This window comes from Myotis yumanensis, unplaced genomic scaffold (genome assembly GCF_028538775.1).
Source record: "Myotis yumanensis isolate MYYU_CA2020_CCGP unplaced genomic scaffold, mMyoYum1.0.hap1 SCAF_11, whole genome shotgun sequence".
Taxonomy (NCBI): domain Eukaryota; kingdom Metazoa; phylum Chordata; class Mammalia; order Chiroptera; family Vespertilionidae; genus Myotis; species Myotis yumanensis.
The window spans coordinates 64,575,304-64,590,358 of record NW_027223762.1 but is presented as its reverse complement, the minus strand read 5'-3'; the positions used below and the strand labels follow the sequence as shown (position 1 = coordinate 64,590,358).

General features: G+C 50.5%; 1 protein-coding gene across 1 annotated transcript in view; it reads left to right on the top strand.

Annotated features, from left to right (window-relative positions):
- Positions 1-15,055, top strand: part of SLC9A2 (solute carrier family 9 member A2) — a 123,476-nt gene that overhangs the window by 512 nt on the left and 107,909 nt on the right. The window lies entirely within an intron of this gene.

Sequence of the window (15,055 nt, the reverse complement as noted above, 5' to 3'; positions counted from 1 at the left end):
GGCGCGACCGTCCCCCGCGAGGCCAGACCTGCGAGCTGCGGGAGGCCGGCGGGAGCACCCGCCCTGGGGGAGAGGCGCAGGCTGAGGCTGCCCGGGGACAGCCGGATGCGGGAAGGAGACCGGCCCGCACGGCCCCTGCCGGGCGCCCGACGCTGAGGAGCGGGAGGCGACGCGCACTCTCCTCCCTGCTTCGGGCTGAGGCTTCGACTCTCCAGGAAGCGCTTTTTGGGGAGACAGGCCAGGGAGGCAAGACGCATATTTAAAAATAATCAACCACTTTTCGAACGCCTTTAACTCTCATTTGGAAAGCAGACTCAGAATGTCTTCTCTCCCTGCCCTCCCCGGCAGCTCTGCAATCTTTTGTTACGATTGTGGTGCTTGACATTGTTTTTACTTTATGTTTTACTTTTTTATCTAAAGATATGTCAACCTCTGTCGTGATGATTCCAAAGTTACTAGGTCGGAAGGATGTAAGTGCTCTCTGCCGTGTTTCCCGCACCTGCCGGGGAGGAGCGCTGTGCGGGTGAGGCAGGCTCCGTAGGGCCATGGCCTTGCACCCTGGCAGCGTAGGGCGGTCGGGAGGGCTGGGGCACATGTCGGTGACCCTAACAAGCCAAGTGCTAAGCAGGGTGAGCCAGTGAGAAAGGATGGCTGTGTAGGGAGGCAGCGATCATTCCTCAGGAGAAGGAGGCTTTCTTCAGGGTTTTCAGGGATGGCCTGGCTGGCCATGGAGGGAAGGCCAGACAGGTGGAGGGGTGACTTGGGGAGGTGAGCGGGAAGGGAACCTTCCCTGTCAGACTGAATTAACCAGATCCTGTTACTGGTGACCACAGGAGGCACCTGCTACTCGATGTTTCGCCATCTTTAATCACCAGTGTTTTATTCCACCTGAGAAACAGGGTGAGCGGGAGTGAAGGGCCTGCACATGCAGACGAACTCCTTGTGGTAATACACTCAGGAGCCATCCCGCAGACCACAGCCCGGCAGGAAGGACATACTAATACTCCCGTTTGGAGAGGTGGAAACTGGAACTCAGCATTTCCGTGTTGCCCACAGACACACCGAGTGGCGGCCGCACGCGGGCTCTGCTCTTGCCACCAGCCTGCGCAGGAGGGCTGCTCTGTGCCGGTTCCCCTGACGGCGTCTCTGCTGCCATTTCTATTCAATTACAACTTTCTTCTGCTCCTCACTCCTGGCTATTTTAATCTGATTATTACACTAATAGCAGCTGCGAGTAGCCACTTAAGTTCATTATGTCTCATCTTCACAACCATCCTGGGAGGCATGATGACCTCGTTTCTCGTTCGAGGGAACTGAGAAATGGAGAGGCCACCTGGCCGGGGGGTGAGCCCGGATCCCCCAGGGCTGCCGGTGTCTCGTCTTCTGCCCGTCCTGGAGGCTGGGTTTGTTGTGAAGATTCAAGGAGAACGGATTTGTATAACATCCTTAGGACAGTGCTGGGCGTGCAATGAACACCAGGGGAGTGGGAGTGGGGGTGGCACCGGCGACGTGGACAAGCCTGGCGCTCCAGCTCCTTGTCGGAGTGCCAGCCAGGCTGCCCCTGCATCTCCGCTTCTCTCCCAGCGTCGCCTCCTCCAAAGGCTCTCATTCTGTGGGGTGCCTTTTTTTACTCTTTTCCTATCGTGATCTCTTCATCTTATGTGACCTTGTAGCATTAACTGTGGTATTTTATTAAGAGGGGTCTGTGCCGGTGTGTGGCATAGGTGCCTTGAGCTGCCTGCTGGCAGCTTTCTTATGCAGATTTATTTCTGGCCGGCACTGGCCGTTCTCTGGTCTGCTGCCTCCCCCGGATGCTGACCTTCTCTGGCTACTGTTGCCTCTTTCCTTTCTGCATCTGGGTGGCACAGAGTTTGAAGCAAGGACAGATGCTCCCATCTCCCGGCCAGGAGGATCTCAGCAAAGAGGAGCCCGAGTGCAGACCGCCAGGGCTAGGGGCAGTGGAGAGCTCTCAGAGCAGAAAGTGGGTTTTAGCCCCCAGAGCTGTCCTTGGGGTCTTGTCTAGACTCTCCCCATGTGTAGTCCTGCTGCTGCCACTGCTCTGTTCCTGGGAGACCCGGGGGTGCCCCCTAGACTGTGGGACACTTTCCCTGGCCCATTAAGTAGTCATTCAATTTTTATTTTAACTGTTGCAATGAAAAAAAAAACCTATTATTTTGGGTCATTTATATGTCTTAATTTGCTCATATTTGGGGAGGATGATAAATTGAGCTGTGCAGAGGGACATGAGGCTATGAGATAACAGGAATATTAACTCATGCAAAATGCCATGGTTTCTATTTGTGGCACTTTTATGCCATGTGCCTGATGTACCTGAACTTACCTGCCACAGAGATCCTGGAGAAATATTACCGGTGATTAATCTGAACCAGGTTAAACAGGTTGCCCCAGAGGGAGGCTTCTAATGACATTTGTAGGAGGGTCAAAGCACTATGTTGTACACATGAAGCTAAGATATTACATTATGTCAACTGTAACTGAAAATTAAAAAAAAAAAAAAAATCATGCCTGATGGTGAGTTCAGAATAGTTTTCTAGTTTGTAACACAATAGAAACCTAGAAAAATTACAATCAGAAATGTTAAATGAGTCAACTTTTCATTGCTTTACCTGCTTATTAGGGAAAATTAACTTTCTAATTATTTGGTTAAAAAAATTCTGTAGTAATAAAGCTTCCTAAAATGATGAGGACGAGGGTGATGAGGGTGTGTATGTATTTATGAAGTAGGTCACATAAATAAAAGAACATAGAAAATTTAGTACAGCTTTGAAAAGTTTTTAAAATTTTGGCAAGAGACATCTCCCAATCTGTTCTTCGCTCAATCCTCACACATGTTCTTTCATCTTAAATGTTTGTCTTTTGAGTAAGTTGGGGTTTTTTAACAGTAAAAATGCCCACTTTGCTTGGTCAGTCCTATACACGGGGTGGAGTCTACAGCCCAGAAAATAGGGGCCAAGAATTCAGAAGAGAAACATTGTCTGGAGTGCGAGGCTGGTCCCTCTGCTGTCTCCTGTGCAGTGGGCAGTGGATCCGTCCTGAGTGGGACAGGCCTGCATCCTCCCCTGCTACCCCCCCACCCCCAGGACTCAGGGCTCTGGCTCCCAGCCAGAGGCCCCTTCCTTGTCCTCAGGGCCCCCATACCCCTCACTTCTCTCCCAGGTGTCAGGCCCCATCCTGCCCTTTTCACTTCCTTTGTCCTTAGGATGCAGCATTTTCCACTTCCTTCCATCCCGTTGTCTTAAAAATCAGATAAACTTGTATTATTATTTTGAGGAATGACAAAACAATTTGGTCCATGACGGTTTCTCCTCTGGGCTCCCTGCTGTCCTGAATTTGAAATATGAAACCAGTTTCCTTAGATAACACCTGCCTAACTTACCCAGACCTTGATCTGTGAAGAAAACAAAAGAACGATCCTTGTCCTTTACCTGTTTCTCATTGTCAGATTTGGTTTTCCTGAGCTCGCCAGCTGGTTGGTGAGAGCAAGCTCATGGTCTCCCCTATTATTTGACCCACATCTCACTTTGAAGCCTGGTGTTCCTGTAGGCATGCCACACACTGCTTCCTGCGGACCCTCCTGCCCAGCCTCCCTCTCGGGCAGGCCATGCTCCCCTTTCTGTCTGCAGGACAGCTCCGCCGCTTCCGGCTCTTTCCAAGGACCAAGTCGGGTGCTTTCTTTAGAATTTTATCACTGTGCTCTACCACAGGAATCGTTTTGTACCTTTTCAAATAATAGCATATTATTATTATAAAATAAGATTTCACACCCAAATGTTACTTTTTATATCAACTTTAACAATTACACTGTTATTTATCACTAATGGGATGCTTTATTTTTTGCAGAATTCTTTCACGTGTCTTGAAGCCCTAAAATGTATACAAAATACCTTTTATATAAATGTATTTGTTCCTGGGAGGGTTGCAAAACTCACCTGTAAAATCAAGTAAATTTGATGGTTTGTATCTGGATAGATTTTCCCAATGATCAAATTCTACGTTTTTGTCTTGTAATTTGGGTCTGCTTTGTATTTAACTTCCTCCAATAGGTTTTCATTTATATTAGCAATCCCAGCACAGACCTAGAACATGCTACCAGTTCGTCTGCATTGCTACTTCGGTATCTCCCTTCTCTTCCAGATTGTTTTCTTTTGACTGAAATATGTTCTTGAGTGGATACTTCAGGGACGGCCTTTGAATGACGAATTCCCTCGGTCTTTGTCTAAAAATGTCTTTACTTTGATTATTTTCTTGAATATTATGTAACAGTCCAGGGGTTGGGTAATTATAACTTAATTGCAAAACATTATTTCATTATTTTCTGCCCCCTTTTGTTGCTAAGGGGAATTGTGTTGCTACTCACTGGTCTTTGGAGTTAATCTGACTTTTCTCTCTGCTTGTACCTAAGAGATTTCCTTTGGTTATTCTGCTGTTGCCGTGGTATGTCTCAGTATGAATTTATTTTATTTTTCTTGCTTGATATGTGTTGTGCTTCCAAGTTTCTTAATGGTGCTCCATGTTTGTTCCAGCTACATATTACTTGCAGTGTGTTTCTACTCTGTGATTAACCTACTCACTGGAAATCCATTTCAATTATTTTCACTTAAGCGTTTTTGGTCCTTTTCCAAGTTCGTCTGTAGTTTGTTCATGTTCTTTATTATGTAATTATAGGTTTCATTCCTCTTTTCATTATTTTATTTAAATTATTTTACTGTTTAGATCAGTGATGGCAAACCTTTTGAGCTCGGCATGTCAGCATTTTGAAAAACCCTAACTTAACTCTGGTGCTGTGTCACATATAGAAATTTTTTGATATTTGCAACCATAGTAAAACAAAGATTTATATTTTTGATATTTATTTTATATGTTTAAATGCCACTTAACAAAGAAAAATCAACCAAAAAAATGAGTTTGCGTGTCACTTCTGACACACGTGTTATAGGTTTGCCATCACTGGTTTAGATTGTTCTGTTAATTCTAGTTTTTTGGGTTGCTAATTCATATGTTTATCACATCTACTGACTTTCCCTTTTATATATTACTAGAGGCCTGGTGCACGAAAATTTGTGCACTGGGAGGTGGGTCTCTCAGCCCGGCCTGGGTGTCGCAGTCTGGGAGCCCTCAGGGGGTCTGGAGGGAGCGGGTCTAAGCCATAGTCTGGCCTCCATCTGCAGGAGGCGACTGGTGGGCCTATCAGGGAACTGCACCACGCCCCTCACCAACCGGTCATTCCACCACTTGGTCTATTTGCATATTAGGCTTTTATTATATAGGACTAGAGGCCTGGTGCACGGATTGTCCCTTGACCTGGCTTGCAGGGATTGGGCTGAAACCGGCTCTCCAACAACCTCCGAGGGTTCCCGAATTGAGAAAAGGCAGTTCTCGGGTGACGCACCCCAGAATCGGACTCCCTCCTCTCTGGTTCCGGGTGCTTAACCCAAGAAACACAGCTGCCAAGTCACCGCAGCTCAGCAGCTCCTGCATTGAGCATCTGCCCCCTGGTGGTCATTGCACATCATAACTACTGGTCGGACAATCAAATGGTCGGACGGTCTCCTAGGCTTTTGTATAGAGAGATTTTATAACGTAAATGACAGTGCGCTAGCTTCACAGGGGATGTGCTCCTGGTGGATTCTGTTTCCCTGAAGCAGTGAGCGGTTCTCACACATGGTTTGAGTGTTCTGCTTCCTGGAACCTCCCTGCGTTTAGTATTAGCTTTTTAGTCTGGTTTTCCTATGTGAGGCAAGGACTGTGAATACAGATCTTACGTAGATGTGTGGTGTGGACCTAGAGTCTTACACTTCACGGGTGACTTTGCCCGTTGCCCTAGACCAGGGGTGGGCAAACTTTTTGACTCGAGGGCCACAATGGGTTCTTAAACTGGACCGGAGGGCCGGAACAAAAGCATGGATGGAGTGTTTGTGTGAACTAATATAAATTCAAAGTAAACATCATTACATAAAAGGGTACGGTCTTTTTTTTTTTAGTTTTATTCATTTCAAACGGGCCGTAGTTTGCCTACGGCTGCCCTAGACCATAAAGAGTGGATGTGCTTCCTTTCATTTTCCCAGGCTATTCTATTTGCTTATTTAGGACAAAGTAGCTCTTTGATACTCAGGAATTTAGGCCGGAGTCCTTCCCTTACTCACTGAAGTCAGATTTCTTGTCCTCATGTGGATGCTCAAATGCCAGGTCCCAGCACATGGGCGGGCAGTACCTGCATCTGGAGTTCTGGTTTTATGGTTTGAAAGTCAACCTACATCTCCCACTTTGATTTTTCTCCTTATATCAGGCCTTTCAGGTTAAAAAAAAAAAAAGTGCTGAGCACGGCTAGCTGTCAGTGCTGCCTGGCTGCAGGGGGCAGAGGCCTCTGTGGTCCACACTGTGGCTCCGTGGCTTTTCCATGGCCTCTAAGAAGTGCTTTCTACCTAATGTTCCAAGTCCACAGGCATGTTCTGCTCATAGAATGTCATCATGGATTCTCTTTAAGGTAAAAGTAATCTGTACGTTCCTAGTTTTTCTGTCTGCAGGGTGTGGAGGTATATTTGCCTTTGTTTTATCCTCTATGTTTTTGCACGTGTCTGGAAAGGAAATAGCAGCAGTTGACGGAGTGTCGGGAAAGACAGCCCCGACTAGAGGAGGGAGGCTATGTGTTAGCAGCCGCTCAGCACTCACCTTGTGTTCTGGCCCTGGCACCCCTTCGCGCACTTGCTTCTTATTTAATTAGTGGAAGGAGGACCTGTCGCTGCTGCTTATGTTACTATTTCCACAGGGATAATGGGAGAGACTCTGGAGGGGGAAACAGTCTAACAAAGAGTTTACTCTCAGAGCGAAAGAAACGCAAGCCAAGGCAAACATGTGTTTATTGTGTTAGAGATGTGTGGGTGTGGCGTATTGTCATTCCAATGAGACATGCACAATTACAGGCTACTCTCTTGCAATTACATCTTTAAATATAATGAATCATAATTGACGTACTTCCTGGAATAACCGTGCACATTGTTCATCACCGTGCAAACCCTTTCCAACCTAGATTGAAACAGCTCTTCCCTTATTGAAGCTGCGTGTGTGTCTTTCTCTGCAGTAATTGCAGAGGAGGCTGCGGCTGCCTCAGAAGGGTCTCCCTGCGGCTGTGCAGGCCGTAGCTTTAAATGTGCATTTCATGCCATTGCCTAGTGTTGGCATACTAAGGTCACCTGCGAAAGTAAGAAAAGAAAAATCAAATTCACGATTATATTTATAAATTTCACCTGCAAAGAGGCCAGGTGACACATGCCCACCTGCATGTGAGAGCCTCTGAAAGGCTTTTCCCCGGGGGGGCCTCCCCGGGGAGCCCCCACTGCAATCTGGCAGCGCCGTCCTGTTGGCGAGCTGGTCTGCTAGGCCCAGGAGGAACCTGGGCAGAGCAGGGCCTCCCAGCAGAGCCTTCTCAGTGGCAGGTGGCAATGGAGGGCGGAGATGGTGAGACTGGCTAATCCCCCCACGTGGTTCATGTAGTAAAATGGTGAGAGCTAACAATGGCAGAGCATTCTCCACGCCAGGCATCTGGGCCGAGTGCTTCCTACACATTATCTCATTTAATCCTCACAGTGGCGCTGGGAGGCAGGCACCATTATTATCCCCAGGTTTAAAAAATAGATGAGGAAACACTTTCGAGAGCTCCGGGAGTGTCCAGGGCACTGCAGCTCTTGAGAGGCGGGGGCGGGGGGGGGGGGGGGGCGGGGAGGTCGCGGGGGGAGGGGGGTAGGCCGGGGGGGGGGGGCGGGCGGGGGGGGGGGGGGGGTCCTGCCTCCAGAGAAGAAGGCTGACTCCAGACTCCCATCAGTGGTTGCCAAAGCTCCTGGATGTGTCTTACGTCACCTCCACCGGGAGCTGGAGCCTGGCTGCCCTGGAGTCTCATGCCAGCCCTCACTACCTCCGGTTGACAGTCAGCTTTTCATTGTAAAATCAGACAATAAGGACAGTAACATCCTGCCTACTCCACAGGGTCATGTGTGAACCCACTGCAATACACCTGGGGGCAGCTGCAACCCGACGTTAAGGTCAGTCTGACCTCACACCCTGGACCGGGCAGGAGAGAGCCAAGGAGATGGCGTGTGGCCTGACTGGGGGGAGTGGGGGAGCTGCACTTGAGGCTGGAATCTTTGAACCTTGGTCTAGTCCAGTGGTCGGCAAACTCATTAGTCAACAGAGCCAAATATCAACAGTACAAAGATTGAAATTTCTTTTCAGAGCCAAATTTTTTAAACTTAAACTATATAGGTAGGTATTTTGTTATGAACTTAATTAGGGTACTCCTAAGGCTTAGGAAGAGCCGCACTCAAGGGGCCAAAGAGCCACATGTGGCTTGCGAGCCACAGTTTGCCAACCACTGGTCTAGTCTTTTCCACCATCCATAACTTTGGGAATGTAGAATTCTAATGCTTTCTAAATATATGTTTATCATGTTAATGATTCATAAATTATATGTTCAACCCATATAATTTTAATAGGCTAAAGTCCAACCCCAAAAGATTTATAGGAGGAAAGATGTCATATCTGTCTTATTATTGCACCTGCATACACACTTATTGAATTGCACATGTACATATGCACATACAGATACATATGCACACATGATGTTCATTAGGACGTCGCTCCGTGAGGGAAGGGCTTGTCTGTGATTCACTGTCTAGGACAGTGTGGCACAGGGTAGCTTCCCCACAAATAATCCCTGAGGAAATGAATAAATATCCAGAGACACTTTCTGTTGCATCTCAATTCAATCACGTCACAGTTAAATCACCCACACACCGTGGTTTGTCCGGGAAGTCCATGGTTTACATTCGTTATTCTAGCACATGTATTAATAGCGTGCCCTTTCACTCTCACACATACTATTTGTCTGATAATTTATTTGGTCACTCTACTTATAATGTGTATTCTACTATTGCACATACTTCGGTAACTTAAGCTCTGTTGTCTAAAATCTCAACTCTGTCACTACCTGTGGACTTTGGGTGAGTTAGTAAACCTCTCTAACCTCAATGATTTCATCTGTAAAATGGGACGGCAGTAGTAGCCTCCTCTCAGGTTGCTGAGGACAGACTTAGTGCGCTCAGTAAGCAAGCGTGCTGTTGGCGCTGGGCGGAGGACAGGTGTCTGCTGCCTTCTCGAAGCCTACCCGCCTGGCGTGGCAGCGGGAGCGGCTGTTGGGTCCCGTCCTTAGATTGTCTGGCTGTTCCTGCCTCCTGCTGTGGCTGTGATGCAAAGGTTTCTCTCTAAGCCACACAGCTTGGTTTCCAATGTTACATCACGTTAAAAATTCATCTGTCAGCTCTCCTACGCGAGTTCCCAGTGGAAAAGGATCCCGGTTTCTGTCCTGGAAACCGGCAGGGTGCAGCCAGGCAGAATAGTGGGGGCAGCAGAGGGATCCCGGGCTCCCCTTACCCCGCGCACACCGCAGCAGGGCCCCAGACTCGTCACGGGGGGAGGAGGAGACGCCGTGCTTTTCAGATGATCTGCATGTCCCCTGGCCCTTGCTGTATAAACAGGGCTTCTGTAGGAGTCGAGGGAGGAGCTGTAAAGCAAGTGCTGCTGAAGGAGTTCGCTGTGAGGCCGCTGGGCCTCTCCCCCAGGTGGAAGGGAAACTGCACTGAGCGCGGTCTCTTCGCCTCGCTGCCCGGGACGGGGAGAAGACGCCGGGAGACCCTCCGTTCGTTCATCCGTCCGTCCGTCCCTTGGTCTTGGGGGATTCACTTCGTGCCTCTCGGTCTTCCCCGGAGAATGGCCTCATCCTGTGCGTTCTCTTGTGAGCTGCCTGGCGAGAGGGAGACTCCGCCTGCCTCCGGGGAGCTCACAGTTTGCGGGATTAGGTACCATCTCTGCCCGCCTCTCGGCGCCCGCCCACGGGCCTCTGCAGCGTGCTGCTCTGACACAGGTGGTGCTTGGTCCCTGTCAGCTGCTGCCCACTGCCCTCCCTCCTCACGCAGAGGCTGGAGCTCAGCGTGCACAGAGTTAAAGCTACCGAGGTCTAGGATCTCCATAACGCTGTTTGATATTTTCAGTTGTTTCACATCTGTCTTCTACTTTGATTCACAGTTCTTATTTGTTCACTGCTGACATTCGTTCATGCGCTCACAGTCCAGGCTCTGCTCAGGAGTGCTAATGGTTTTGCAAAAGGAATTTGGTTCACGTGACAGCTAATTTATGTATTTAATGACTTCACTTCCTCTTCAGGTTTTTGTTGTTTGTTTTTTGTCTTTTTCTTTTCATTTCCAGGGGAGTTGTTACCATTCCTAAATCTTCTAACAAATGCCTGTAATCGGCAGGCCTCCAGCACTCCATGTTCCCACTAAATACATTAGTAGGTTTGGTTATTGTTTTAATGAAACATCATAATTATGATGAAGGTGGAACCATAAGAATTCCTAAGATGCACACATCCTGATGCTCACGGAAACCCCTTTGGTCTTCGCAGCAGTAGGCACGTGGATGCGCAGAGACTGCCGTGCTGGAGATCTGAAGCCAGAGAAGGGCAGTGAGCAGCAATGTTATGGCTCCAGGAGGTTTGGGAAACAATGTGACTCACCACACAGGGCTGCTCCTCCGGTAGCCCGGCCCCCAGGGTGCGAGTGGTTCCCTCCGTGTAAGTGACTAGGGACTACGGTTGATGTTGGCAACCACTCAACTGAGAAATGAAATTAGGTAACAATTACTGGCGATTGTGCAGGGTTTTTCACTATCTGCTGATCTATTTATTTTAAGCAAGTGGTGAATTTGTTTAGAAGTCGGGATCTTAAAGAATAAAAACCAAAGAGAAAATAAAATTCCAACACAAACCTTGTCCAACTCACTGAGAGCAGTAGGCAAACAGCAAAACCCACTGGCATAAATTATTACTACCACATGGGCTGAGAGTATGGCAAATCCTAGGCCTTAACATCTAGCCTGGGGCAGTAAAATAAAAACTGCTGTCAACTGTGGGCCTGCCTGGAAGTTTTGAATCTAGGTTACAGAATCCAGCGGGCTTCTCACCACCCCCCGCCTAGTGCTCCCTCCCTCCCCTGGCCCTCCCGCCGCTTGACTATGCAAAGGGTCACTCAGAAATAGTCACCAGAACTTAACTGCTCCCCGAATTATGTCATCCCCCCTAAATAGTACACTGGGAAGTTTTACCCTCAGAACACTTTGTTCAAATCTAATCTTCTTGCTCAAACCCCTTCATCTAATGGTGTCACTAAATGGAGGAAGGAAGGAAAGAAGGGAAGGAGAGAGGGAGGAAGGGAGGGAGGGAGGGAGGGAGGGAGGGAGGGAGGGAGGAAGGAAGGAAGGAAGGAAGGAAGGAAGGAAGGAAGGAAGGAAGGAAAGGAGGGAGGCGCCGAGAGGCAGATGGGTGGCGCTCTGTGAGGGTGAAGGTGTGGAGTCCTGTGGAGCTGGGCAGCCTGCTTCGTGGCTGTGAAACCTAAACGTGCAGCCCTGGCCCACTCAGCAGGAACTGTGGACGCTTTCGTGCTGCAGCCCGTGAAACGCGAGACGAGGACTTGACTCCCCGAGTTGGGCTGCGGCCCTGCTTCCCCAGCGCAGATCCTGTCCCCACCTGGCAGCCAGCAGTCCCCTTGGCATCTGCGGACCTCACTCGGTGTGGGCGGCATGCATTTCACACTCTAATGTGACACGGGCACAAATACTTTGAACGTTGCCCAGTGTCTATTTCCTGAGGACAGCGAGGGTGCGACAAAGCCAGCGGTGCCTTCGGCTGTCTGGGTGCCTAGGTGTTTCCATCTTGGTTTCACTGTGCTCATGGGCATTTTGCAAAATTCCATAACACCAGCCTCTGATGTTCCTTCTGGTGGCTGCCATAGGATCTTTTCCTAGGGCAATAAAAGGTGCCCTGTGGGCTGGCCTTCAGTGGGGAGGCCCGATGACCAGGAGAGAAACCAACACGGGTGTGGGGCTGCTCATAGTGTGGTGGGCTGTGGACCTCGGAGACCTGAGCACAGGCGACAGCCCGGCTTTAGACCTGGAGGCCGGCAGCTCCATGTGCGGAGGGAAACCCAGGAACACAGCTGTGGGCTCAGCAGGGCTGGAGGCAGAAGCCCAGCCCCGAGGGCCCACAGGCTCAGCCCGTGGGCCCTGCACAGCGCTGCGTGCTCCCACAGCCCACAGGCTCCCACAGCCCACAGGCTCCCACAGCCCACAGGCTCCCACAGCCCACATGCTCCCACAGTCCACACGCTCCCACAGCCCACAGGCTCCCACAGTCCACATGCTCCCACAGCCCACAGGCTCCCACAGCCCACAGGCTCCCACAGCCCACAGGCTCCCACAGCCCACACGCTCCCACAGCCCACAGGTTCCCACAGCCCACACGCTCCCACAGTCCACAGGCTCCCACAGCCCACACGCTCCCACAGCCCACAGGCTCCCACAGCCCACACGCTCCCACAGCCACAGGCTCCCACAGCCCACAGGTTCTCACAGCCCACACGCTCCCACAGTCCACAGGCTCCCACAGCCCACAGGCTCCCACAGCCCACAGGCTCCCACAGCCCACACTCTCCCACAGCCCACATGCTCCCACAGTCCACAGGCTCCCACAGCCCACACGCTCCCACAGCCCACACGCTCCCACAGTCCACAGGCTCCCACAGCCCACAGGCTCCCACAGCCCACAGGCTCCCACAGCCCACACGCTCCCACAGCCCACACGCTCCCACAGCCCACATGCTCTCACAGCCACAGGCTCCCACAGCCCACAGGTTCTCACAGCCCACACGCTCCCACAGCCACAGGCTCCCACAGCCCACAGGTTCTCACAGCCCACACGCTCCCACAGCCCACACTCTCCCACAGTCCACAGGCTCCCACAGCCCACAGGCTCCCACAGCCCACAGGCTCCCACAGCCCACACTCTCCCACAGCCCACACTCTCCCACAGCCCACAGGCTCCCACAGTCCACAGGCTCCCACAGCCCACACGCTCCCACAGCCCACACGCTCCCACAGTCCACAGGCTCCCACAGCCCACAGGCTCCCACAGCCCACACGCTCCCACAGCCCACACGCTCCCACAGCCCACATGCTCTCACAGCCACAGGCTCCCACAGCCCACAGGTTCTCACAGCCCACACGCTCCCACAGCCACAGGCTCCCACAGCCCACAGGTTCTCACAGCCCACACGCTCCCACAGCCCACACGCTCCCACAGTCCACAGGCTCCCACAGCCCACAGGCTCCCACAGCCCACACTCTCCCACAGCCCACACGCTCCCACAGTCCACAGGCTCCCACAGCCCACACGCTCCCACAGCCCACAGGCTCCCACAGCCCACACTCTCCCACAGCCCACACGCTCCCACAGCCCACATGCTCCCACAGTCCACAGGCTCCCACAGCCCACACGCTCCCACAGCCCACACGCTCCCACAGCCCACACGCTCCCACAGCCCACATGCTCTCACAGGCTGGGGTCAGGCAAGCTAGGCAGCTCCCACTTTTCACTGACACTTTGATAGAAGTATATTGAGGAAGGTCAGCCAATGTCTGGGTGGGTTTGGGGTCTGTGAATGGATTGAAAAGAGGAGGAAATGAGGGACAGAGAAAAGGACAGCACATAAGAAGAGAACTGAGCTGAGCAAGCGAGCCTGCGAGCTGGAGGTGAGCCGGGTGGGAGGGAGCTAGAGGTGGGCCAGGTGGGAGCTGGAGGTGGTGTTTTTTTTTACTCCCTGCAAGAATTTTATTCTTCCGTTAATATAAATAAGGCAGCAAGAAACACCAAAAGCTTTGCTGCTTTCTGCTTCAGAAGCTGCTTTGGTGGATAAAAGAGCCCCATTTCCCCGCTGAGTTCTGTGTTCTTTGTATAAACAAGGCTTTCTTTCTTTCTTTCTTTCTTTTTTTTTAGTGAATTTTCTCTTGGAACCAAAGGGGAAGCCGAGGGAGTATCTGGCTTGGTCTTTGCCTCTGGGGGCTGGTTCTTGGTTGGTGGGGTCTCTTCCAAGCACAACAAGATAAAGATGAAAGGGGTGAGGGAGGCACAGGGTTTAATAAATAAGGTAACTCACCCTGATTCTGGAAAAAAAAAAAAAAAGAAGAAAACCTATTTAACTCTGACAATTGCCAGAGTAAGTGCGAGCCCAGTGCGGTTAACTGCAGAAGCACACCAGTGGCGAGACAGAGACAATGTGCGGGCGACTGTCCTGCAGGAGAGTCCGGTCTGGCGTTTCCAGCAAGGGGAGGCGCCTTGGGTACAGAGCACAGGAGGTTTTGCTTATTTAAAAAAATGTTTTCTTTGTGCACACTAACCCGATGTTTGTGATTAGGCAAGAACATCTGTGTTTCTGGAGGAACACCTCTAAAGCAGGATTGTCTGTGTGTGTGTGTGTGTGTGTGTGTGTGTGTGTGTGTATATACACACACATATATGTATATTTTAATCTGATTCATATTATATTCTGAAGAGCAATTGTTATGGAAAGACTATAAGAACAAATAGATGTGTGCTTACTATTATGCAACTGCTGAAGCAAGACCAGCTTGAAGAGACTGGTGTCGAATGATGGTTTGATATTTTGCTGACTTTGAGACTGCCAGCAAGCCCGGAAGCTGGGAGAAAGCACGGGGCAGTCTCCCTCGCATCCTCGGAAGTGCCACAGCCTCTGATAGCAAAATAAACGTCCTTGGAGTTCAGGCTGCTGACCTGTCCCTCCTCCATCGTCACAAAGGAGAATGTGGCCCAGGAAGAGCCGTTTTCTGAGGTGGTTATCTGAGCAGGAAGTAGTCAAGATGGTAAAGTGCAGCCTTAGTTTTGACATTTGAAAGCTGGATAGTGGCCAAGGATCTAAGGTAAAATTCAAAACCATGAATAACTCTAAATACAAAGGGAAAAATAGGACTTATGGGAAAGTACAATGTTTATTTATTTACTACTAGAGGCCCAGTGCATGAAATTCCTGTACAGGTAGGGTCCCTAGAGGCTGCGGGCTGCTGGCCGGGGCCTCCCTTCATTCTGCGCTGCCCCCTGGTGGTCAGCGCACGTCATAACAAGTGATCGAACTCCCAG